The 20,491-nt window shown below is 40.3% G+C and overlaps 51 non-coding genes across 51 annotated transcripts; all 51 read left to right on the forward strand.

Moving 5' to 3' along the window:
* Positions 1–244: 244 nt before the first annotated feature.
* Positions 245–363, forward strand: LOC134313415 (5S ribosomal RNA). The gene has a single exon (XR_010012296.1). It is a non-coding gene; the product is annotated as a 5S ribosomal RNA (ribosomal RNA).
* A 319-nt stretch (positions 364–682) lies between these two features.
* On the forward strand, positions 683–801 carry LOC134312632 (5S ribosomal RNA). Its single transcript, XR_010011604.1, has one exon. It is a non-coding gene; the product is annotated as a 5S ribosomal RNA (ribosomal RNA).
* Positions 802–1,333: 532 nt separating this feature from the next.
* Positions 1,334–1,452, forward strand: LOC134312748 (5S ribosomal RNA). Its single transcript, XR_010011665.1, has one exon. It is a non-coding gene; the product is annotated as a 5S ribosomal RNA (ribosomal RNA).
* Positions 1,453–1,763: 311 nt separating this feature from the next.
* Positions 1,764–1,882, forward strand: LOC134312861 (5S ribosomal RNA). The gene has a single exon (XR_010011776.1). It is a non-coding gene; the product is annotated as a 5S ribosomal RNA (ribosomal RNA).
* Positions 1,883–2,181: 299 nt separating this feature from the next.
* Positions 2,182–2,300, forward strand: LOC134312977 (5S ribosomal RNA). The gene has a single exon (XR_010011887.1). It is a non-coding gene; the product is annotated as a 5S ribosomal RNA (ribosomal RNA).
* Positions 2,301–2,607: 307 nt separating this feature from the next.
* Positions 2,608–2,726, forward strand: LOC134313036 (5S ribosomal RNA). Its single transcript, XR_010011942.1, has one exon. It is a non-coding gene; the product is annotated as a 5S ribosomal RNA (ribosomal RNA).
* A 307-nt stretch (positions 2,727–3,033) lies between these two features.
* Positions 3,034–3,152, forward strand: LOC134313048 (5S ribosomal RNA). The gene has a single exon (XR_010011953.1). It is a non-coding gene; the product is annotated as a 5S ribosomal RNA (ribosomal RNA).
* Positions 3,153–3,463: 311 nt separating this feature from the next.
* LOC134313059 (5S ribosomal RNA) lies at positions 3,464–3,582 on the forward strand. Its single transcript, XR_010011964.1, has one exon. It is a non-coding gene; the product is annotated as a 5S ribosomal RNA (ribosomal RNA).
* A 255-nt stretch (positions 3,583–3,837) lies between these two features.
* On the forward strand, positions 3,838–3,956 carry LOC134313071 (5S ribosomal RNA). Its single transcript, XR_010011975.1, has one exon. It is a non-coding gene; the product is annotated as a 5S ribosomal RNA (ribosomal RNA).
* Positions 3,957–4,195: 239 nt separating this feature from the next.
* Positions 4,196–4,314, forward strand: LOC134313082 (5S ribosomal RNA). The gene has a single exon (XR_010011980.1). It is a non-coding gene; the product is annotated as a 5S ribosomal RNA (ribosomal RNA).
* Positions 4,315–4,553: 239 nt separating this feature from the next.
* LOC134313083 (5S ribosomal RNA) lies at positions 4,554–4,672 on the forward strand. The gene has a single exon (XR_010011981.1). It is a non-coding gene; the product is annotated as a 5S ribosomal RNA (ribosomal RNA).
* A 275-nt stretch (positions 4,673–4,947) lies between these two features.
* Positions 4,948–5,066, forward strand: LOC134313085 (5S ribosomal RNA). The gene has a single exon (XR_010011983.1). It is a non-coding gene; the product is annotated as a 5S ribosomal RNA (ribosomal RNA).
* Positions 5,067–5,325: 259 nt separating this feature from the next.
* LOC134313086 (5S ribosomal RNA) lies at positions 5,326–5,444 on the forward strand. Its single transcript, XR_010011984.1, has one exon. It is a non-coding gene; the product is annotated as a 5S ribosomal RNA (ribosomal RNA).
* Positions 5,445–5,707: 263 nt separating this feature from the next.
* LOC134313094 (5S ribosomal RNA) lies at positions 5,708–5,826 on the forward strand. Its single transcript, XR_010011992.1, has one exon. It is a non-coding gene; the product is annotated as a 5S ribosomal RNA (ribosomal RNA).
* Positions 5,827–6,173: 347 nt separating this feature from the next.
* On the forward strand, positions 6,174–6,292 carry LOC134313106 (5S ribosomal RNA). The gene has a single exon (XR_010012003.1). It is a non-coding gene; the product is annotated as a 5S ribosomal RNA (ribosomal RNA).
* A 307-nt stretch (positions 6,293–6,599) lies between these two features.
* LOC134313117 (5S ribosomal RNA) lies at positions 6,600–6,718 on the forward strand. Its single transcript, XR_010012014.1, has one exon. It is a non-coding gene; the product is annotated as a 5S ribosomal RNA (ribosomal RNA).
* Positions 6,719–7,017: 299 nt separating this feature from the next.
* Positions 7,018–7,136, forward strand: LOC134313129 (5S ribosomal RNA). The gene has a single exon (XR_010012025.1). It is a non-coding gene; the product is annotated as a 5S ribosomal RNA (ribosomal RNA).
* Positions 7,137–7,451: 315 nt separating this feature from the next.
* Positions 7,452–7,570, forward strand: LOC134313140 (5S ribosomal RNA). Its single transcript, XR_010012036.1, has one exon. It is a non-coding gene; the product is annotated as a 5S ribosomal RNA (ribosomal RNA).
* A 319-nt stretch (positions 7,571–7,889) lies between these two features.
* Positions 7,890–8,008, forward strand: LOC134313151 (5S ribosomal RNA). The gene has a single exon (XR_010012047.1). It is a non-coding gene; the product is annotated as a 5S ribosomal RNA (ribosomal RNA).
* A 315-nt stretch (positions 8,009–8,323) lies between these two features.
* LOC134313163 (5S ribosomal RNA) lies at positions 8,324–8,442 on the forward strand. The gene has a single exon (XR_010012058.1). It is a non-coding gene; the product is annotated as a 5S ribosomal RNA (ribosomal RNA).
* Positions 8,443–8,697: 255 nt separating this feature from the next.
* On the forward strand, positions 8,698–8,816 carry LOC134313175 (5S ribosomal RNA). Its single transcript, XR_010012070.1, has one exon. It is a non-coding gene; the product is annotated as a 5S ribosomal RNA (ribosomal RNA).
* Positions 8,817–9,053: 237 nt separating this feature from the next.
* On the forward strand, positions 9,054–9,172 carry LOC134313188 (5S ribosomal RNA). The gene has a single exon (XR_010012082.1). It is a non-coding gene; the product is annotated as a 5S ribosomal RNA (ribosomal RNA).
* Positions 9,173–9,410: 238 nt separating this feature from the next.
* On the forward strand, positions 9,411–9,529 carry LOC134313199 (5S ribosomal RNA). Its single transcript, XR_010012093.1, has one exon. It is a non-coding gene; the product is annotated as a 5S ribosomal RNA (ribosomal RNA).
* A 271-nt stretch (positions 9,530–9,800) lies between these two features.
* Positions 9,801–9,919, forward strand: LOC134313211 (5S ribosomal RNA). Its single transcript, XR_010012104.1, has one exon. It is a non-coding gene; the product is annotated as a 5S ribosomal RNA (ribosomal RNA).
* A 258-nt stretch (positions 9,920–10,177) lies between these two features.
* Positions 10,178–10,296, forward strand: LOC134313222 (5S ribosomal RNA). Its single transcript, XR_010012113.1, has one exon. It is a non-coding gene; the product is annotated as a 5S ribosomal RNA (ribosomal RNA).
* A 263-nt stretch (positions 10,297–10,559) lies between these two features.
* On the forward strand, positions 10,560–10,678 carry LOC134313234 (5S ribosomal RNA). Its single transcript, XR_010012124.1, has one exon. It is a non-coding gene; the product is annotated as a 5S ribosomal RNA (ribosomal RNA).
* Positions 10,679–10,977: 299 nt separating this feature from the next.
* Positions 10,978–11,096, forward strand: LOC134313246 (5S ribosomal RNA). The gene has a single exon (XR_010012135.1). It is a non-coding gene; the product is annotated as a 5S ribosomal RNA (ribosomal RNA).
* A 291-nt stretch (positions 11,097–11,387) lies between these two features.
* LOC134313258 (5S ribosomal RNA) lies at positions 11,388–11,506 on the forward strand. The gene has a single exon (XR_010012146.1). It is a non-coding gene; the product is annotated as a 5S ribosomal RNA (ribosomal RNA).
* A 307-nt stretch (positions 11,507–11,813) lies between these two features.
* Positions 11,814–11,932, forward strand: LOC134313270 (5S ribosomal RNA). Its single transcript, XR_010012157.1, has one exon. It is a non-coding gene; the product is annotated as a 5S ribosomal RNA (ribosomal RNA).
* A 254-nt stretch (positions 11,933–12,186) lies between these two features.
* Positions 12,187–12,305, forward strand: LOC134313282 (5S ribosomal RNA). Its single transcript, XR_010012168.1, has one exon. It is a non-coding gene; the product is annotated as a 5S ribosomal RNA (ribosomal RNA).
* Positions 12,306–12,560: 255 nt separating this feature from the next.
* LOC134313293 (5S ribosomal RNA) lies at positions 12,561–12,679 on the forward strand. Its single transcript, XR_010012179.1, has one exon. It is a non-coding gene; the product is annotated as a 5S ribosomal RNA (ribosomal RNA).
* A 243-nt stretch (positions 12,680–12,922) lies between these two features.
* On the forward strand, positions 12,923–13,041 carry LOC134313305 (5S ribosomal RNA). Its single transcript, XR_010012191.1, has one exon. It is a non-coding gene; the product is annotated as a 5S ribosomal RNA (ribosomal RNA).
* A 275-nt stretch (positions 13,042–13,316) lies between these two features.
* LOC134313317 (5S ribosomal RNA) lies at positions 13,317–13,435 on the forward strand. The gene has a single exon (XR_010012202.1). It is a non-coding gene; the product is annotated as a 5S ribosomal RNA (ribosomal RNA).
* A 255-nt stretch (positions 13,436–13,690) lies between these two features.
* Positions 13,691–13,809, forward strand: LOC134313328 (5S ribosomal RNA). The gene has a single exon (XR_010012213.1). It is a non-coding gene; the product is annotated as a 5S ribosomal RNA (ribosomal RNA).
* A 267-nt stretch (positions 13,810–14,076) lies between these two features.
* LOC134313340 (5S ribosomal RNA) lies at positions 14,077–14,195 on the forward strand. The gene has a single exon (XR_010012224.1). It is a non-coding gene; the product is annotated as a 5S ribosomal RNA (ribosomal RNA).
* Positions 14,196–14,446: 251 nt separating this feature from the next.
* Positions 14,447–14,565, forward strand: LOC134313352 (5S ribosomal RNA). Its single transcript, XR_010012235.1, has one exon. It is a non-coding gene; the product is annotated as a 5S ribosomal RNA (ribosomal RNA).
* Positions 14,566–14,812: 247 nt separating this feature from the next.
* LOC134313364 (5S ribosomal RNA) lies at positions 14,813–14,931 on the forward strand. Its single transcript, XR_010012246.1, has one exon. It is a non-coding gene; the product is annotated as a 5S ribosomal RNA (ribosomal RNA).
* A 271-nt stretch (positions 14,932–15,202) lies between these two features.
* LOC134313375 (5S ribosomal RNA) lies at positions 15,203–15,321 on the forward strand. Its single transcript, XR_010012257.1, has one exon. It is a non-coding gene; the product is annotated as a 5S ribosomal RNA (ribosomal RNA).
* Positions 15,322–15,563: 242 nt separating this feature from the next.
* Positions 15,564–15,682, forward strand: LOC134313386 (5S ribosomal RNA). Its single transcript, XR_010012268.1, has one exon. It is a non-coding gene; the product is annotated as a 5S ribosomal RNA (ribosomal RNA).
* Positions 15,683–15,929: 247 nt separating this feature from the next.
* Positions 15,930–16,048, forward strand: LOC134313397 (5S ribosomal RNA). Its single transcript, XR_010012279.1, has one exon. It is a non-coding gene; the product is annotated as a 5S ribosomal RNA (ribosomal RNA).
* A 311-nt stretch (positions 16,049–16,359) lies between these two features.
* Positions 16,360–16,478, forward strand: LOC134313408 (5S ribosomal RNA). The gene has a single exon (XR_010012290.1). It is a non-coding gene; the product is annotated as a 5S ribosomal RNA (ribosomal RNA).
* A 291-nt stretch (positions 16,479–16,769) lies between these two features.
* LOC134313421 (5S ribosomal RNA) lies at positions 16,770–16,888 on the forward strand. Its single transcript, XR_010012302.1, has one exon. It is a non-coding gene; the product is annotated as a 5S ribosomal RNA (ribosomal RNA).
* A 299-nt stretch (positions 16,889–17,187) lies between these two features.
* On the forward strand, positions 17,188–17,306 carry LOC134313432 (5S ribosomal RNA). Its single transcript, XR_010012313.1, has one exon. It is a non-coding gene; the product is annotated as a 5S ribosomal RNA (ribosomal RNA).
* A 239-nt stretch (positions 17,307–17,545) lies between these two features.
* On the forward strand, positions 17,546–17,664 carry LOC134313444 (5S ribosomal RNA). Its single transcript, XR_010012324.1, has one exon. It is a non-coding gene; the product is annotated as a 5S ribosomal RNA (ribosomal RNA).
* A 271-nt stretch (positions 17,665–17,935) lies between these two features.
* Positions 17,936–18,054, forward strand: LOC134313456 (5S ribosomal RNA). Its single transcript, XR_010012335.1, has one exon. It is a non-coding gene; the product is annotated as a 5S ribosomal RNA (ribosomal RNA).
* Positions 18,055–18,341: 287 nt separating this feature from the next.
* On the forward strand, positions 18,342–18,460 carry LOC134313467 (5S ribosomal RNA). The gene has a single exon (XR_010012343.1). It is a non-coding gene; the product is annotated as a 5S ribosomal RNA (ribosomal RNA).
* A 243-nt stretch (positions 18,461–18,703) lies between these two features.
* LOC134312579 (5S ribosomal RNA) lies at positions 18,704–18,822 on the forward strand. Its single transcript, XR_010011570.1, has one exon. It is a non-coding gene; the product is annotated as a 5S ribosomal RNA (ribosomal RNA).
* Positions 18,823–19,081: 259 nt separating this feature from the next.
* LOC134312591 (5S ribosomal RNA) lies at positions 19,082–19,200 on the forward strand. The gene has a single exon (XR_010011575.1). It is a non-coding gene; the product is annotated as a 5S ribosomal RNA (ribosomal RNA).
* Positions 19,201–19,455: 255 nt separating this feature from the next.
* LOC134312602 (5S ribosomal RNA) lies at positions 19,456–19,574 on the forward strand. Its single transcript, XR_010011583.1, has one exon. It is a non-coding gene; the product is annotated as a 5S ribosomal RNA (ribosomal RNA).
* A 263-nt stretch (positions 19,575–19,837) lies between these two features.
* LOC134312613 (5S ribosomal RNA) lies at positions 19,838–19,956 on the forward strand. The gene has a single exon (XR_010011591.1). It is a non-coding gene; the product is annotated as a 5S ribosomal RNA (ribosomal RNA).
* A 243-nt stretch (positions 19,957–20,199) lies between these two features.
* Positions 20,200–20,318, forward strand: LOC134312624 (5S ribosomal RNA). The gene has a single exon (XR_010011600.1). It is a non-coding gene; the product is annotated as a 5S ribosomal RNA (ribosomal RNA).
* The last annotated feature ends 173 nt before the right edge of the window (positions 20,319–20,491 follow it).

Consider the following 20,491-nt stretch of genomic DNA (forward strand, 5'->3'; position numbering starts at 1 on the left):
TCTATCTATCTATCTATCTATCTATCTATCTATCTATCTATCTATCTATCTATCTATCTATCTATCTATCTATCTATCTATCTATCTATCTATCTATCTATCTATCTATCTATCTATCTATCTATCTATCTATCTATCTATCTATCTATGAAAGGCCTTGCCTTTAGTTCCAGCACAGACAGCTAGCTACCACTCAGTTAGCTGGCTGGCAAGCTAGAACAGGCCTTGAAATCCAGCCTCTTTCGCTTACGGCCAAACCACCTTGAGAACGCCTGATCTCGTCTGATCTCAGAAGCTAAGCAAGGTTGGGCTCAGTCAGTACCTAGATGGGAGACTGCCTGGGAATACTGAGTGCTGTAAGCTTTTCATTTTTTCTTAAGCCCCATTCATTGAGTGTCATTTAGCTTCTATCTATCTATCTATCTATCTATCTATCTATCTATCTATCTATCTATCTATCTATCTATCTATCTATCTATCTATCTATCTATCTATCTATCTATCTATCTATCTATCTATCTATCTATCTATCTATCTATCTATCTATCTATCTATCTATCTATCTATCTATCTATCTATCTATCTATGAAAGGCCTTGCCTTTAGTTCCAGCACAGACAGCTAGCTACCACTCAGTTAGCTGGCTGGCAAGCTAGAACAGGCCTTGAAATCCAGCCTCTTTCGCTTACGGCCAAACCACCTTGAGAACGCCTGATCTCGTCTGATCTCAGAAGCTAAGCAAGGTTGGGCTCAGTCAGTACCTAGATGGGAGACTGCCTGGGAATACTGAGTGCTGTAAGCTTTTCATTTTTTCTTAAGCCCCATTCATTGAGTGTCATTTAGCTTCTATCTATCTATCTATCTATCTATCTATCTATCTATCTATCTATCTATCTATCTATCTATCTATCTATCTATCTATCTATCTATCTATCTATCTATCTATCTATCTATCTATCTATCTATCTATCTATCTATCTATCTATCTATCTATCTATCTATCTATGAAAGGCCTTGCCTTTAGTTCCAGCACAGACAGCTAGCTACCACTCAGTTAGCTGGCTGGCAAGCTAGAACAGGCCTTGAAATCCAGCCCTATCTATCTATCTATCTATCTATCTATCTATCTATCTATCTATCTATCTATCTATCTATCTATCTATCTATCTATCTATCTATCTATCTATCTATCTATCTATCTATCTATCTATCTATCTATCTATCTATCTATCTATCTATGAAAGGCCTTGCCTTTAGTTCCAGCACAGACAGCTAGCTACCACTCAGTTAGCTGGCTGGCAAGCTAGAACAGGCCTTCAAATCCAGCCTCTTTCGCTTACGGCCAAACCACCTTGAGAACGCCTGATCTCGTCTGATCTCAGAAGCTAAGCAAGGTTGGGCTCAGTCAGTACCTAGATGGGAGACTGCCTGGGAATACTGAGTGCTGTAAGCTTTTCATTTTTTCTTAAGCCCCATTCATTGAGTGTCATTTAGCTTCTATCTATCTATCTATCTATCTATCTATCTATCTATCTATCTATCTATCTATCTATCTATCTATCTATCTATCTATCTATCTATCTATCTATCTATCTATCTATCTATCTATCTATCTATCTATCTATCTATCTATCTATCTATCTATCTATCTATCTATCTATCTATCTATGAAAGGCCTTGCCTTTAGTTCCAGCACAGACAGCTAGCTACCACTCAGTTAGCTGGCTGGCAAGCTAGAACAGGCCTTGAAATCCAGCCTCTTTCGCTTACGGCCAAACCACCTTGAGAACGCCTGATCTCGTCTGATCTCAGAAGCTAAGCAAGGTTGGGCTCAGTCAGTACCTAGATGGGAGACTGCCTGGGAATACTGAGTGCTGTAAGCTTTTCATTTTTTCTTAAGCCCCATTCATTGAGTGTCATTTAGCTTCTATCTATCTATCTATCTATCTATCTATCTATCTATCTATCTATCTATCTATCTATCTATCTATCTATCTATCTATCTATCTATCTATCTATCTATCTATCTATCTATCTATCTATCTATCTATCTATCTATCTATCTATCTATCTATCTATCTATCTATGAAAGGCCTTGCCTTTAGTTCCAGCACAGACAGCTAGCTACCACTCAGTTAGCTGGCTGGCAAGCTAGAACAGGCCTTGAAATCCAGCCTCTTTCGCTTACGGCCAAACCACCTTGAGAACGCCTGATCTCGTCTGATCTCAGAAGCTAAGCAAGGTTGGGCTCAGTCAGTACCTAGATGGGAGACTGCCTGGGAATACTGAGTGCTGTAAGCTTTTCATTTTTTCTTAAGCCCCATTCATTGAGTGTCATTTAGCTTCTATCTATCTATCTATCTATCTATCTATCTATCTATCTATCTATCTATCTATCTATCTATCTATCTATCTATCTATCTATCTATCTATCTATCTATCTATCTATCTATCTATCTATCTATCTATCTATCTATCTATCTATCTATCTATCTATCTATCTATCTATCTATGAAAGGCCTTGCCTTTAGTTCCAGCACAGACAGCTAGCTACCACTCAGTTAGCTGGCTGGCAAGCTAGAACAGGCCTTCAAATCCAGCCTCTTTCGCTTACGGCCAAACCACCTTGAGAACGCCTGATCTCGTCTGATCTCAGAAGCTAAGCAAGGTTGGGCTCAGTCAGTACCTAGATGGGAGACTGCCTGGGAATACTGAGTGCTGTAAGCTTTTCATTTTTTCTTAAGCCCCATTCATTGAGTGTCATTTAGCTTCTATCTATCTATCTATCTATCTATCTATCTATCTATCTATCTATCTATCTATCTATCTATCTATCTATCTATCTATCTATCTATCTATCTATCTATCTATCTATCTATCTATCTATCTATCTATCTATCTATCTATCTATCTATCTATCTATCTATCTATCTATCTATGAAAGGCCTTGCCTTTAGTTCCAGCACAGACAGCTAGCTACCACTCAGTTAGCTGGCTGGCAAGCTAGAACAGGCCTTCAAATCCAGCCTCTTTCGCTTACGGCCAAACCACCTTGAGAACGCCTGATCTCGTCTGATCTCAGAAGCTAAGCAAGGTTGGGCTCAGTCAGTACCTAGATGGGAGACTGCCTGGGAATACTGAGTGCTGTAAGCTTTTCATTTTTTCTTAAGCCCCATTCATTGAGTGTCATTTAGCTTCTATCTATCTATCTATCTATCTATCTATCTATCTATCTATCTATCTATCTATCTATCTATCTATCTATCTATCTATCTATCTATCTATCTATCTATCTATCTATCTATCTATCTATCTATCTATCTATCTATCTATCTATCTATCTATCTATCTATCTATCTATCTATCTATGAAAGGCCTTGCCTTTAGTTCCAGCACAGACAGCTAGCTACCACTCAGTTAGCTGGCTGGCAAGCTAGAACAGGCCTTGAAATCCAGCCTCTTTCGCTTACGGCCAAACCACCTTGAGAACGCCTGATCTCGTCTGATCTCAGAAGCTAAGCAAGGTTGGGCTCAGTCAGTACCTAGATGGGAGACTGCCTGGGAATACTGAGTGCTGTAAGCTTTTCATTTTTTCTTAAGCCCCATTCATTGAGTGTCATTTAGCTTCTATCTATCTATCTATCTATCTATCTATCTATCTATCTATCTATCTATCTATCTATCTATCTATCTATCTATCTATCTATCTATCTATCTATCTATCTATCTATCTATCTATCGATGAAAGGCCTTGCCTTTAGTTCCAGCACAGACAGCTAGCTACCACTCAGTTAGCTGGCTGGCAAGCTAGAACAGGCCTTCAAATCCAGCCTCTTTCGCTTACGGCCAAACCACCTTGAGAACGCCTGATCTCGTCTGATCTCAGAAGCTAAGCAAGGTTGGGCTCAGTCAGTACCTAGATGGGAGACTGCCTGGGAATACTGAGTGCTGTAAGCTTTTCATTTTTTCTTAAGCCCCATTCATTGAGTGTCATTTAGCTTCTATCTATCTATCTATCTATCTATCTATCTATCTATCTATCTATCTATCTATCTATCTATCTATCTATCTATCTATCTATCTATCTATCTATCTATCGATGAAAGGCCTTGCCTTTAGTTCCAGCACAGACAGCTAGCTACCACTCAGTTAGCTGGCTGGCAAGCTAGAACAGGCCTTCAAATCCAGCCTCTTTCGCTTACGGCCAAACCACCTTGAGAACGCCTGATCTCGTCTGATCTCAGAAGCTAAGCAAGGTTGGGCTCAGTCAGTACCTAGATGGGAGACTGCCTGGGAATACTGAGTGCTGTAAGCTTTTCATTTTTTCTTAAGCCCCATTCATTGAGTGTCATTTAGCTTCTATCTATCTATCTATCTATCTATCTATCTATCTATCTATCTATCTATCTATCTATCTATCTATCTATCTATCTATCTATCTATCTATCTATCTATCGATGAAAGGCCTTGCCTTTAGTTCCAGCACAGACAGCTAGCTACCACTCAGTTAGCTGGCTGGCAAGCTAGAACAGGCCTTCAAATCCAGCCTCTTTCGCTTACGGCCAAACCACCTTGAGAACGCCTGATCTCGTCTGATCTCAGAAGCTAAGCAAGGTTGGGCTCAGTCAGTACCTAGATGGGAGACTGCCTGGGAATACTGAGTGCTGTAAGCTTTTCATTTTTTCTTAAGCCCCATTCATTGAGTGTCATTTAGCTTCTATCTATCTATCTATCTATCTATCTATCTATCTATCTATCTATCTATCTATCTATCTATCTATCTATCTATCTATCTATCTATCTATCTATCTATCTATCTATCTATCTATCTATCTATCTATCTATCTATCTATCAAAGGCCTTGCCTTTAGTTCCAGCACAGACAGCTAGCTACCACTCAGTTAGCTGGCTGGCAAGCTAGAACAGGCCTTGAAATCCAGCCTCTTTCGCTTACGGCCAAACCACCTTGAGAACGCCTGATCTCGTCTGATCTCAGAAGCTAAGCAAGGTTGGGCTCAGTCAGTACCTAGATGGGAGACTGCCTGGGAATACTGAGTGCTGTAAGCTTTTCATTTTTTCTTAAGCCCCATTCATTGAGTGTCATTTAGCTTCTATCTATCTATCTATCTATCTATCTATCTATCTATCTATCTATCTATCTATCTATCTATCTATCTATCTATCTATCTATCTATCTATCTATCTATCTATCTATCTATCTATCTATCTATCAAAGGCCTTGCCTTTAGTTCCAGCACAGACAGCTAGCTACCACTCAGTTAGCTGGCTGGCAAGCTAGAACAGGCCTTGAAATCCAGCCTCTTTCGCTTACGGCCAAACCACCTTGAGAACGCCTGATCTCGTCTGATCTCAGAAGCTAAGCAAGGTTGGGCTCAGTCAGTACCTAGATGGGAGACTGCCTGGGAATACTGAGTGCTGTAAGCTTTTCATTTTTTCTTAAGCCCCATTCATTGAGTGTCATTTAGCTTCTATCTATCTATCTATCTATCTATCTATCTATCTATCTATCTATCTATCTATCTATCTATCTATCTATCTATCTATCTATCTATCTATCTATCTATCTATCTATCTATCTATCTATCTATCGATGAAAGGCCTTGCCTTTAGTTCCAGCACAGACAGCTAGCTACCACTCAGTTAGCTGGCTGGCAAGCTAGAACAGGCCTTGAAATCCAGCCTCTTTCGCTTACGGCCAAACCACCTTGAGAACGCCTGATCTCGTCTGATCTCAGAAGCTAAGCAAGGTTGGGCTCAGTCAGTACCTAGATGGGAGACTGCCTGGGAATACTGAGTGCTGTAAGCTTTTCATTTTTTCTTAAGCCCCATTCATTGAGTGTCATTTAGCTTCTATCTATCTATCTATCTATCTATCTATCTATCTATCTATCTATCTATCTATCTATCTATCTATCTATCTATCTATCTATCTATCTATCTATCTATCTATCTATCTATCTATCTATCTATCTATCTATCTATCTATCTATCTATCTATCTATCTATCTATCTATCTATCTATCTATCTATCTATCTATCTATCTATCTATCTATCTATGAAAGGCCTTGCCTTTAGTTCCAGCACAGACAGCTAGCTACCACTCAGTTAGCTGGCTGGCAAGCTAGAACAGGCCTTCAAATCCAGCCTCTTTCGCTTACGGCCAAACCACCTTGAGAACGCCTGATCTCGTCTGATCTCAGAAGCTAAGCAAGGTTGGGCTCAGTCAGTACCTAGATGGGAGACTGCCTGGGAATACTGAGTGCTGTAAGCTTTTCATTTTTTCTTAAGCCCCATTCATTGAGTGTCATTTAGCTTCTATCTATCTATCTATCTATCTATCTATCTATCTATCTATCTATCTATCTATCTATCTATCTATCTATCTATCTATCTATCTATCTATCTATCTATCTATCTATCTATCTATCTATCTATCTATCTATCTATCTATCTATCTATCTATCTATCTATCTATCTATCTATGAAAGGCCTTGCCTTTAGTTCCAGCACAGACAGCTAGCTACCACTCAGTTAGCTGGCTGGCAAGCTAGAACAGGCCTTGAAATCCAGCCTCTTTCGCTTACGGCCAAACCACCTTGAGAACGCCTGATCTCGTCTGATCTCAGAAGCTAAGCAAGGTTGGGCTCAGTCAGTACCTAGATGGGAGACTGCCTGGGAATACTGAGTGCTGTAAGCTTTTCATTTTTTCTTAAGCCCCATTCATTGAGTGTCATTTAGCTTCTATCTATCTATCTATCTATCTATCTATCTATCTATCTATCTATCTATCTATCTATCTATCTATCTATCTATCTATCTATCTATCTATCTATCTATCTATCTATCTATCTATCTATCTATCTATCTATCTATCTATCTATCTATCTATCTATCTATCTATGAAAGGCCTTGCCTTTAGTTCCAGCACAGACAGCTAGCTACCACTCAGTTAGCTGGCTGGCAAGCTAGAACAGGCCTTGAAATCCAGCCTCTTTCGCTTACGGCCAAACCACCTTGAGAACGCCTGATCTCGTCTGATCTCAGAAGCTAAGCAAGGTTGGGCTCAGTCAGTACCTAGATGGGAGACTGCCTGGGAATACTGAGTGCTGTAAGCTTTTCATTTTTTCTTAAGCCCCATTCATTGAGTGTCATTTAGCTTCTATCTATCTATCTATCTATCTATCTATCTATCTATCTATCTATCTATCTATCTATCTATCTATCTATCTATCTATCTATCTATCTATCTATCTATCTATCTATCTATCTATCTATCTATCTATCTATCTATCTATCTATCTATCTATCTATCTATCTATCTATCTATCTATCTATGAAAGGCCTTGCCTTTAGTTCCAGCACAGACAGCTAGCTACCACTCAGTTAGCTGGCTGGCAAGCTAGAACAGGCCTTCAAATCCAGCCTCTTTCGCTTACGGCCAAACCACCTTGAGAACGCCTGATCTCGTCTGATCTCAGAAGCTAAGCAAGGTTGGGCTCAGTCAGTACCTAGATGGGAGACTGCCTGGGAATACTGAGTGCTGTAAGCTTTTCATTTTTTCTTAAGCCCCATTCATTGAGTGTCATTTAGCTTCTATCTATCTATCTATCTATCTATCTATCTATCTATCTATCTATCTATCTATCTATCTATCTATCTATCTATCTATCTATCTATCTATCTATCTATCTATCTATCTATCTATCTATCTATCTATCTATCTATCTATCTATCTATCTATCTATCTATCTATCTATCTATCTATCTATCTATGAAAGGCCTTGCCTTTAGTTCCAGCACAGACAGCTAGCTACCACTCAGTTAGCTGGCTGGCAAGCTAGAACAGGCCTTCAAATCCAGCCTCTTTCGCTTACGGCCAAACCACCTTGAGAACGCCTGATCTCGTCTGATCTCAGAAGCTAAGCAAGGTTGGGCTCAGTCAGTACCTAGATGGGAGACTGCCTGGGAATACTGAGTGCTGTAAGCTTTTCATTTTTTCTTAAGCCCCATTCATTGAGTGTCATTTAGCTTCTATCTATCTATCTATCTATCTATCTATCTATCTATCTATCTATCTATCTATCTATCTATCTATCTATCTATCTATCTATCTATCTATCTATCTATCTATCTATCTATCTATCTATCTATCTATCTATCTATCTATCTATCTATCTATCTATCTATCTATCTATCTATCTATCTATGAAAGGCCTTGCCTTTAGTTCCAGCACAGACAGCTAGCTACCACTCAGTTAGCTGGCTGGCAAGCTAGAACAGGCCTTGAAATCCAGCCTCTTTCGCTTACGGCCAAACCACCTTGAGAACGCCTGATCTCGTCTGATCTCAGAAGCTAAGCAAGGTTGGGCTCAGTCAGTACCTAGATGGGAGACTGCCTGGGAATACTGAGTGCTGTAAGCTTTTCATTTTTTCTTAAGCCCCATTCATTGAGTGTCATTTAGCTTCTATCTATCTATCTATCTATCTATCTATCTATCTATCTATCTATCTATCTATCTATCTATCTATCTATCTATCTATCTATCTATCTATCTATCTATCTATCTATCTATCTATCGATGAAAGGCCTTGCCTTTAGTTCCAGCACAGACAGCTAGCTACCACTCAGTTAGCTGGCTGGCAAGCTAGAACAGGCCTTCAAATCCAGCCTCTTTCGCTTACGGCCAAACCACCTTGAGAACGCCTGATCTCGTCTGATCTCAGAAGCTAAGCAAGGTTGGGCTCAGTCAGTACCTAGATGGGAGACTGCCTGGGAATACTGAGTGCTGTAAGCTTTTCATTTTTTCTTAAGCCCCATTCATTGAGTGTCATTTAGCTTCTATCTATCTATCTATCTATCTATCTATCTATCTATCTATCTATCTATCTATCTATCTATCTATCTATCTATCTATCTATCTATCTATATCTATCGATGAAAGGCCTTGCCTTTAGTTCCAGCACAGACAGCTAGCTACCACTCAGTTAGCTGGCTGGCAAGCTAGAACAGGCCTTCAAATCCAGCCTCTTTCGCTTACGGCCAAACCACCTTGAGAACGCCTGATCTCGTCTGATCTCAGAAGCTAAGCAAGGTTGGGCTCAGTCAGTACCTAGATGGGAGACTGCCTGGGAATACTGAGTGCTGTAAGCTTTTCATTTTTTCTTAAGCCCCATTCATTGAGTGTCATTTAGCTTCTATCTATCTATCTATCTATCTATCTATCTATCTATCTATCTATCTATCTATCTATCTATCTATCTATCTATCTATCTATCTATCTATCTATCTATCGATGCTATCCTTGCCTTTAGTTCCAGCACAGACAGCTAGCTACCACTCAGTTAGCTGGCTGGCAAGCTAGAACAGGCCTTCAAATCCAGCCTCTTTCGCTTACGGCCAAACCACCTTGAGAACGCCTGATCTCGTCTGATCTCAGAAGCTAAGCAAGGTTGGGCTCAGTCAGTACCTAGATGGGAGACTGCCTGGGAATACTGAGTGCTGTAAGCTTTTCATTTTTTCTTAAGCCCCATTCATTGAGTGTCATTTAGCTTCTATCTATCTATCTATCTATCTATCTATCTATCTATCTATCTATCTATCTATCTATCTATCTATCTATCTATCTATCTATCTATCTATCTATCTATCTATCTATCTATCTATCTATCTATCTATCTATCTATCAAAGGCCTTGCCTTTAGTTCCAGCACAGACAGCTAGCTACCACTCAGTTAGCTGGCTGGCAAGCTAGAACAGGCCTTGAAATCCAGCCTCTTTCGCTTACGGCCAAACCACCTTGAGAACGCCTGATCTCGTCTGATCTCAGAAGCTAAGCAAGGTTGGGCTCAGTCAGTACCTAGATGGGAGACTGCCTGGGAATACTGAGTGCTGTAAGCTTTTCATTTTTTCTTAAGCCCCATTCATTGAGTGTCATTTAGCTTCTATCTATCTATCTATCTATCTATCTATCTATCTATCTATCTATCTATCTATCTATCTATCTATCTATCTATCTATCTATCTATCTATCTATCTATCTATCTATCTATCTATCTATCTATCAAGGCCTTGCCTTTAGTTCCAGCACAGACAGCTAGCTACCACTCAGTTAGCTGGCTGGCAAGCTAGAACAGGCCTTGAAATCCAGCCTCTTTCGCTTACGGCCAAACCACCTTGAGAACGCCTGATCTCGTCTGATCTCAGAAGCTAAGCAAGGTTGGGCTCAGTCAGTACCTAGATGGGAGACTGCCTGGGAATACTGAGTGCTGTAAGCTTTTCATTTTTTCTTAAGCCCCATTCATTGAGTGTCATTTAGCTTCTATCTATCTATCTATCTATCTATCTATCTATCTATCTATCTATCTATCTATCTATCTATCTATCTATCTATCTATCTATCTATCTATCTATCTATCTATCTATCTATCTATCTATCTATCGATGAAAGGCCTTGCCTTTAGTTCCAGCACAGACAGCTAGCTACCACTCAGTTAGCTGGCTGGCAAGCTAGAACAGGCCTTGAAATCCAGCCTCTTTCGCTTACGGCCAAACCACCTTGAGAACGCCTGATCTCGTCTGATCTCAGAAGCTAAGCAAGGTTGGGCTCAGTCAGTACCTAGATGGGAGACTGCCTGGGAATACTGAGTGCTGTAAGCTTTTCATTTTTTCTTAAGCCCCATTCATTGAGTGTCATTTAGCTTCTATCTATCTATCTATCTATCTATCTATCTATCTATCTATCTATCTATCTATCTATCTATCTATCTATCTATCTATCTATCTATCTATCTATCTATCTATCTATCTATCTATCTATCTATCTATCTATCTATCTATCTATCTATCTATCTATCTATCTATGAAAGGCCTTGCCTTTAGTTCCAGCACAGACAGCTAGCTACCACTCAGTTAGCTGGCTGGCAAGCTAGAACAGGCCTTGAAATCCAGCCTCTTTCGCTTACGGCCAAACCACCTTGAGAACGCCTGATCTCGTCTGATCTCAGAAGCTAAGCAAGGTTGGGCTCAGTCAGTACCTAGATGGGAGACTGCCTGGGAATACTGAGTGCTGTAAGCTTTTCATTTTTTCTTAAGCCCCATTCATTGAGTGTCATTTAGCTTCTATCTATCTATCTATCTATCTATCTATCTATCTATCTATCTATCTATCTATCTATCTATCTATCTATCTATCTATCTATCTATCTATCTATCTATCTATCTATCTATCTATCTATCTATCTATCTATCTATCTATCTATCTATCTATCTATGAAAGGCCTTGCCTTTAGTTCCAGCACAGACAGCTAGCTACCACTCAGTTAGCTGGCTGGCAAGCTAGAACAGGCCTTGAAATCCAGCCTCTTTCGCTTACGGCCAAACCACCTTGAGAACGCCTGATCTCGTCTGATCTCAGAAGCTAAGCAAGGTTGGGCTCAGTCAGTACCTAGATGGGAGACTGCCTGGGAATACTGAGTGCTGTAAGCTTTTCATTTTTTCTTAAGCCCCATTCATTGAGTGTCATTTAGCTTCTATCTATCTATCTATCTATCTATCTATCTATCTATCTATCTATCTATCTATCTATCTATCTATCTATCTATCTATCTATCTATCTATCTATCTATCTATCTATCTATCTATCTATCTATCTATCTATCTATCTATCTATCTATCTATCTATCTATCTATCTATCTATGAAAGGCCTTGCCTTTAGTTCCAGCACAGACAGCTAGCTACCACTCAGTTAGCTGGCTGGCAAGCTAGAACAGGCCTTGAAATCCAGCCTCTTTCGCTTACGGCCAAACCACCTTGAGAACGCCTGATCTCGTCTGATCTCAGAAGCTAAGCAAGGTTGGGCTCAGTCAGTACCTAGATGGGAGACTGCCTGGGAATACTGAGTGCTGTAAGCTTTTCATTTTTTCTTAAGCCCCATTCATTGAGTGTCATTTAGCTTCTATCTATCTATCTATCTATCTATCTATCTATCTATCTATCTATCTATCTATCTATCTATCTATCTATCTATCTATCTATCTATCTATCATCTATCTATCTATCTATCTATCTATGAAAGGCCTTGCCTTTAGTTCCAGCACAGACAGCTAGCTACCACTCAGTTAGCTGGCTGGCAAGCTAGAACAGGCCTTGAAATCCAGCCTCTTTCGCTTACGGCCAAACCACCTTGAGAACGCCTGATCTCGTCTGATCTCAGAAGCTAAGCAAGGTTGGGCTCAGTCAGTACCTAGATGGGAGACTGCCTGGGAATACTGAGTGCTGTAAGCTTTTCATTTTTTCTTAAGCCCCATTCATTGAGTGTCATTTAGCTTCTATCTATCTATCTATCTATCTATCTATCTATCTATCTATCTATCTATCTATCTATCTATCTATCTATCTATCTATCTATCTATCTATCTATCTATCTATCTATCTATCTATCGATGAAAGGCCTTGCCTTTAGTTCCAGCACAGACAGCTAGCTACCACTCAGTTAGCTGGCTGGCAAGCTAGAACAGGCCTTCAAATCCAGCCTCTTTCGCTTACGGCCAAACCACCTTGAGAACGCCTGATCTCGTCTGATCTCAGAAGCTAAGCAAGGTTGGGCTCAGTCAGTACCTAGATGGGAGACTGCCTGGGAATACTGAGTGCTGTAAGCTTTTCATTTTTTCTTAAGCCCCATTCATTGAGTGTCATTTAGCTTCTATCTATCTATCTATCTATCTATCTATCTATCTATCTATCTATCTATCTATCTATCTATCTATCTATCTATCTATCTATCTATCTATCTATCTATCTATCTATCAAAGGCCTTGCCTTTAGTTCCAGCACAGACAGCTAGCTACCACTCAGTTAGCTGGCTGGCAAGCTAGAACAGGCCTTGAAATCCAGCCTCTTTCGCTTACGGCCAAACCACCTTGAGAACGCCTGATCTCGTCTGATCTCAGAAGCTAAGCAAGGTTGGGCTCAGTCAGTACCTAGATGGGAGACTGCCTGGGAATACTGAGTGCTGTAAGCTTTTCATTTTTTCTTAAGCCCCATTCATTGAGTGTCATTTAGCTTCTATCTATCTATCTATCTATCTATCTATCTATCTATCTATCTATCTATCTATCTATCTATCTATCTATCTATCTATCTATCTATCTATCTATCTATCTATCTATCTATCTATCTATCTATCTATCTATCTATCGATGAAAGGCCTTGCCTTTAGTTCCAGCACAGACAGCTAGCTACCACTCAGTTAGCTGGCTGGCAAGCTAGAACAGGCCTTCAAATCCAGCCTCTTTCGCTTACGGCCAAACCACCTTGAGAACGCCTGATCTCGTCTGATCTCAGAAGCTAAGCAAGGTTGGGCTCAGTCAGTACCTAGATGGGAGACTGCCTGGGAATACTGAGTGCTGTAAGCTTTTCATTTTTTCTTAAGCCCCATTCATTGAGTGTCATTTAGCTTCTATCTATCTATCTATCTATCTATCTATCTATCTATCTATCTATCTATCTATCTATCTATCTATCTATCTATCTATCTATCTATCTATCTATCTATCTATCTATCTATCTATCTATCAAAGGCCTTGCCTTTAGTTCCAGCACAGACAGCTAGCTACCACTCAGTTAGCTGGCTGGCAAGCTAGAACAGGCCTTGAAATCCAGCCTCTTTCGCTTACGGCCAAACCACCTTGAGAACGCCTGATCTCGTCTGATCTCAGAAGCTAAGCAAGGTTGGGCTCAGTCAGTACCTAGATGGGAGACTGCCTGGGAATACTGAGTGCTGTAAGCTTTTCATTTTTTCTTAAGCCCCATTCATTGAGTGTCATTTAGCTTCTATCTATCTATCTATCTATCTATCTATCTATCTATCTATCTATCTATCTATCTATCTATCTATCTATCTATCTATCTATCTATCTATCTATCTATCTATCTATCTATCTATCTATCTATCTATCGATGAAAGGCCTTGCCTTTAGTTCCAGCACAGACAGCTAGCTACCACTCAGTTAGCTGGCTGGCAAGCTAGAACAGGCCTTCAAATCCAGCCTCTTTCGCTTACGGCCAAACCACCTTGAGAACGCCTGATCTCGTCTGATCTCAGAAGCTAAGCAAGGTTGGGCTCAGTCAGTACCTAGATGGGAGACTGCCTGGGAATACTGAGTGCTGTAAGCTTTTCATTTTTTCTTAAGCCCCATTCATTGAGTGTCATTTAGCTTCTATCTATCTATCTATCTATCTATCTATCTATCTATCTATCTATCTATCTATCTATCTATCTATCTATCTATCTATCTATCTATCTATCTATCTATCTATCTATCTATCTATCAAAGGCCTTGCCTTTAGTTCCAGCACAGACAGCTAGCTACCACTCAGTTAGCTGGCTGGCAAGCTAGAACAGGCCTTGAAATCCAGCCTCTTTCGCTTACGGCCAAACCACCTTGAGAACGCCTGATCTCGTCTGATCTCAGAAGCTAAGCAAGGTTGGGCTCAGTCAGTACCTAGATGGGAGACTGCCTGGGAATACTGAGTGCTGTAAGCTTTTCATTTTTTCTTAAGCCCCATTCATTGAGTGTCATTTAGCTTCTATCTATCTATCTATCTATCTATCTATCTATCTATCTATCTATCTATCTATCTATCTATCTATCTATCTATCTATCTATCTATCTATCTATCTATCTATCTATCTATCAAAGGCCTTGCCTTTAGTTCCAGCACAGACAGCTAGCTACCACTCAGTTAGCTGGCTGGCAAGCTAGAACAGGCCTTGAAATCCAGCCTCTTTCGCTTACGGCCAAACCACCTTGAGAACGCCTGATCTCGTCTGATCTCAGAAGCTAAGCAAGGTTGGGCTCAGTCAGTACCTAGATGGGAGACTGCCTGGGAATACTGAGTGCTGTAAGCTTTTCATTTTTTCTTAAGCCCCATTCATTGAGTGTCATTTAGCTTCTATCTATCTATCTATCTATCTATCTATCTATCTATCTATCTATCTATCTATCTATCTATCTATCTATCTATCTATCTATCTATCTATCTATCTATCTATCTATCTATCTATCTATCTATCTATCTATCGATGAAAGGCCTTGCCTTTAGTTCCAGCACAGACAGCTAGCTACCACTCAGTTAGCTGGCTGGCAAGCTAGAACAGGCCTTGAAATCCAGCCTCTTTCGCTTACGGCCAAACCACCTTGAGAACGCCTGATCTCGTCTGATCTCAGAAGCTAAGCAAGGTTGGGCTCAGTCAGTACCTAGATGGGAGACTGCCTGGGAATACTGAGTGCTGTAAGCTTTTCATTTTTTCTTAAGCCCCATTCATTGAGTGTCATTTAGCTTCTATCTATCTATCTATCTATCTATCTATCTATCTATCTATCTATCTATCTATCTATCTATCTATCTATCTATCTATCTATCTATCTATCTATCTATCTATCTATCAAGGCCTTGCCTTTAGTTCCAGCACAGACAGCTAGCTACCACTCAGTTAGCTGGCTGGCAAGCTAGAACAGGCCTTGAAATCCAGCCTCTTTCGCTTACGGCCAAACCACCTTGAGAACGCCTGATCTCGTCTGATCTCAGAAGCTAAGCAAGGTTGGGCTCAGTCAGTACCTAGATGGGAGACTGCCTGGGAATACTGAGTGCTGTAAGCTTTTCATTTTTTCTTAAGCCCCATTCATTGAGTGTCATTTAGCTTCTATCTATCTATCTATCTATCTATCTATCTATCTATCTATCTATCTATCTATCTATCTATCTATCTATCTATCTATCTATCTATCTATCTATCTATCTATCTATCGATGAAAGGCCTTGCCTTTAGTTCCAGCACAGACAGCTAGCTACCACTCAGTTAGCTGGCTGGCAAGCTAGAACAGGCCTTGAAATCCAGCCTCTTTCGCTTACGGCCAAACCACCTTGAGAACGCCTGATCTCGTCTGATCTCAGAAGCTAAGCAAGGTTGGGCTCAGTCAGTACCTAGATGGGAGACTGCCTGGGAATACTGAGTGCTGTAAGCTTTTCATTTTTTCTTAAGCCCCATTCATTGAGTGTCATTTAGCTTCTATCTATCTATCTATCTATCTATCTATCTATCTATCTATCTATCTATCTATCTATCTATCTATCTATCTATCTATCTATCTATCTATCTATCTATCTATCTATCTATCTATCTATCTATCTATCTATCTATCTATCTATCTATCTATCTATCTATCTATCTATCTATGAAAGGCCTTGCCTTTAGTTCCAGCACAGACAGCTAGCTACCACTCAGTTAGCTAGCTGGCTGGCAAGCTAGAACAGGCCTTGAAATCCAGCCTCTTTCGCTTACGGCCAAACCACCTTGAGAACGCCTGATCTCGTCTGATCTCAGAAGCTAAGCAAGGTTGGGCTCAGTCAGTACCTAGATGGGAGACTGCCTGGGAATACTGAGTGCTGTAAGCTTTTCATTTTTTCTTAAGCCCCATTCATTGAGTGTCATTTAGCTTCTATCTATCTATCTATCTATCTATCTATCTATCTATCTATCTATCTATCTATCTATCTATCTATCTATCTATCTATCTATCTATCTATCTATCTATCTATCTATCTATCTATCTATCTATCTATCTATCTATCTATCTATCTATCTATCTATGAAAGGCCTTGCCTTTAGTTCCAGCACAGACAGCTAGCTACCACTCAGTTAGCTGGCTGGCAAGCTAGAACAGGCCTTGAAATCCAGCCTCTTTCGCTTACGGCCAAACCACCTTGAGAACGCCTGATCTCGTCTGATCTCAGAAGCTAAGCAAGGTTGGGCTCAGTCAGTACCTAGATGGGAGACTGCCTGGGAATACTGAGTGCTGTAAGCTTTTCATTTTTTCTTAAGCCCCATTCATTGAGTGTCATTTAGCTTCTATCTATCTATCTATCTATCTATCTATCTATCTATCTATCTATCTATCTATCTATCTATCTATCTATCTATCTATCTATCTATCTATCTATCTATCTATCTATCTATCTATCTATCTATCTATCTATCTATCTATCTATCTATCTATCTATCTATCTATGAAAGGCCTTGCCTTTAGTTCCAGCACAGACAGCTAGCTACCACTCAGTTAGCTGGCTGGCAAGCTAGAACAGGCCTTGAAATCCAGCCTCTTTCGCTTACGGCCAAACCACCTTGAGAACGCCTGATCTCGTCTGATCTCAGAAGCTAAGCAAGGTTGGGCTCAGTCAGTACCTAGATGGGAGACTGCCTGGGAATACTGAGTGCTGTAAGCTTTTCATTTTTTCTTAAGCCCCATTCATTGAGTGTCATTTAGCTTCTATCTATCTATCTATCTATCTATCTATCTATCTATCTATCTATCTATCTATCTATCTATCTATCTATCTATCTATCTATCTATCTATCTATCTATCGATGAAAGGCCTTGCCTTTAGTTCCAGCACAGACAGCTAGCTACCACTCAGTTAGCTGGCTGGCAAGCTAGAACAGGCCTTCAAATCCAGCCTCTTTCGCTTACGGCCAAACCACCTTGAGAACGCCTGATCTCGTCTGATCTCAGAAGCTAAGCAAGGTTGGGCTCAGTCAGTACCTAGATGGGAGACTGCCTGGGAATACTGAGTGCTGTAAGCTTTTCATTTTTTCTTAAGCCCCATTCATTGAGTGTCATTTAGCTTCTATCTATCTATCTATCTATCTATCTATCTATCTATCTATCTATCTATCTATCTATCTATCTATCTATCTATCTATCTATCTATCTATCTATCTATCTATCTATCTATCTATCTATCTATCTATCTATCTATCAAAGGCCTTGCCTTTAGTTCCAGCACAGACAGCTAGCTACCACTCAGTTAGCTGGCTGGCAAGCTAGAACAGGCCTTGAAATCCAGCCTCTTTCGCTTACGGCCAAACCACCTTGAGAACGCCTGATCTCGTCTGATCTCAGAAGCTAAGCAAGGTTGGGCTCAGTCAGTACCTAGATGGGAGACTGCCTGGGAATACTGAGTGCTGTAAGCTTTTCATTTTTTCTTAAGCCCCATTCATTGAGTGTCATTTAGCTTCTATCTATCTATCTATCTATCTATCTATCTATCTATCTATCTATCTATCTATCTATCTATCTATCTATCTATCTATCTATCTATCTATCTATCTATCTATCTATCTATCTATCTATCTATCTATCTATCTATCTATCTATCTATCGATGAAAGGCCTTGCCTTTAGTTCCAGCACAGACAGCTAGCTACCACTCAGTTAGCTGGCTGGCAAGCTAGAACAGGCCTTCAAATCCAGCCTCTTTCGCTTACGGCCAAACCACCTTGAGAACGCCTGATCTCGTCTGATCTCAGAAGCTAAGCAAGGTTGGGCTCAGTCAGTACCTAGATGGGAGACTGCCTGGGAATACTGAGTGCTGTAAGCTTTTCATTTTTTCTTAAGCCCCATTCATTGAGTGTCATTTAGCTTCTATCTATCTATCTATCTATCTATCTATCTATCTATCTATCTATCTATCTATCTATCTATCTATCTATCTATCTATCTATCTATCTATCTATCTATCTATCTATCAAAGGCCTTGCCTTTAGTTCCAGCACAGACAGCTAGCTACCACTCAGTTAGCTGGCTGGCAAGCTAGAACAGGCCTTGAAATCCAGCCTCTTTCGCTTACGGCCAAACCACCTTGAGAACGCCTGATCTCGTCTGATCTCAGAAGCTAAGCAAGGTTGGGCTCAGTCAGTACCTAGATGGGAGACTGCCTGGGAATACTGAGTGCTGTAAGCTTTTCATTTTTTCTTAAGCCCCATTCATTGAGTGTCATTTAGCTTCTATCTATCTATCTATCTATCTATCTATCTATCTATCTATCTATCTATCTATCTATCTATCTATCTATCTATCTATCTATCTATCTATCTATCTATCTATCTATCTATCTATCTATCGATGAAAGGCCTTGCCTTTAGTTCCAGCACAGACAGCTAGCTACCACTCAGTTAGCTGGCTGGCAAGCTAGAACAGGCCTTCAAATCCAGCCTCTTTCGCTTACGGCCAAACCACCTTGAGAACGCCTGATCTCGTCTGATCTCAGAAGCTAAGCAAGGTTGGGCTCAGTCAGTACCTAGATGGGAGACTGCCTGGGAATACTGAGTGCTGTAAGCTTTTCATTTTTTCTTAAGCCCCATTCATTGAGTGTCATTTAGCTTCTATCTATCTATCTATCTATCTATCTATCTATCTATCTATCTATCTATCTATCTATCTATCTATCTATCTATCTATCTATCTATCTATCTATCTATCTATCTATCTATCTATCTATCAAAGGCCTTGCCTTTAGTTCCAGCACAGACAGCTAGCTACCACTCAGTTAGCTGGCTGGCAAGCTAGAACAGGCCTTGAAATCCAGCCTCTTTCGCTTACGGCCAAACCACCTTGAGAACGCCTGATCTCGTCTGATCTCAGAAGCTAAGCAAGGTTGGGCTCAGTCAGTACCTAGATGGGAGACTGCCTGGGAATACTGAGTGCTGTAAGCTTTTCATTTTTTCTTAAGCCCCATTCATTGAGTGTCATTTAGCTTCTATCTATCTATCTATCTATCTATCTATCTATCTATCTATCTATCTATCTATCTATCTATCTATCTATCTATCTATCTATCTATCTATCTATCTATCTATCTATCTATCTATCTATCTATCGATGAAAGGCCTTGCCTTTAGTTCCAGCACAGACAGCTAGCTACCACTCAGTTAGCTGGCTGGCAAGCTAGAACAGGCCTTCAAATCCAGCCTCTTTCGCTTACGGCCAAACCACCTTGAGAACGCCTGATCTCGTCTGATCTCAGAAGCTAAGCAAGGTTGGGCTCAGTCAGTACCTAGATGGGAGACTGCCTGGGAATACTGAGTGCTGTAAGCTTTTCATTTTTTCTTAAGCCCCATTCATTGAGTGTCATTTAGCTTCTATCTATCTATCTATCTATCTATCTATCTATCTATCTATCTATCTATCTATCTATCTATCTATCTATCTATCTATCTATCTATCTATCTATCTATCTATCTATCAAAGGCCTTGCCTTTAGTTCCAGCACAGACAGCTAGCTACCACTCAGTTAGCTGGCTGGCAAGCTAGAACAGGCCTTGAAATCCAGCCTCTTTCGCTTACGGCCAAACCACCTTGAGAACGCCTGATCTCGTCTGATCTCAGAAGCTAAGCAAGGTTGGGCTCAGTCAGTACCTAGATGGGAGACTGCCTGGGAATACTGAGTGCTGTAAGCTTTTCATTTTTTCTTAAGCCCCATTCATTGAGTGTCATTTAGCTTCTATCTATCTATCTATCTATCTATCTATCTATCTATCTATCTATCTATCTATCTATCTATCTATCTATCTATCTATCTATCTATCTATCTATCTATCTATCTATCTATCTATCTATCTATCTATCTATC

The sequence above is a fragment of the Trichomycterus rosablanca genome, chromosome 4 (assembly GCF_030014385.1).
Source record: "Trichomycterus rosablanca isolate fTriRos1 chromosome 4, fTriRos1.hap1, whole genome shotgun sequence".
Classification (NCBI taxonomy): Eukaryota; Metazoa; Chordata; class Actinopteri; order Siluriformes; family Trichomycteridae; genus Trichomycterus; species Trichomycterus rosablanca.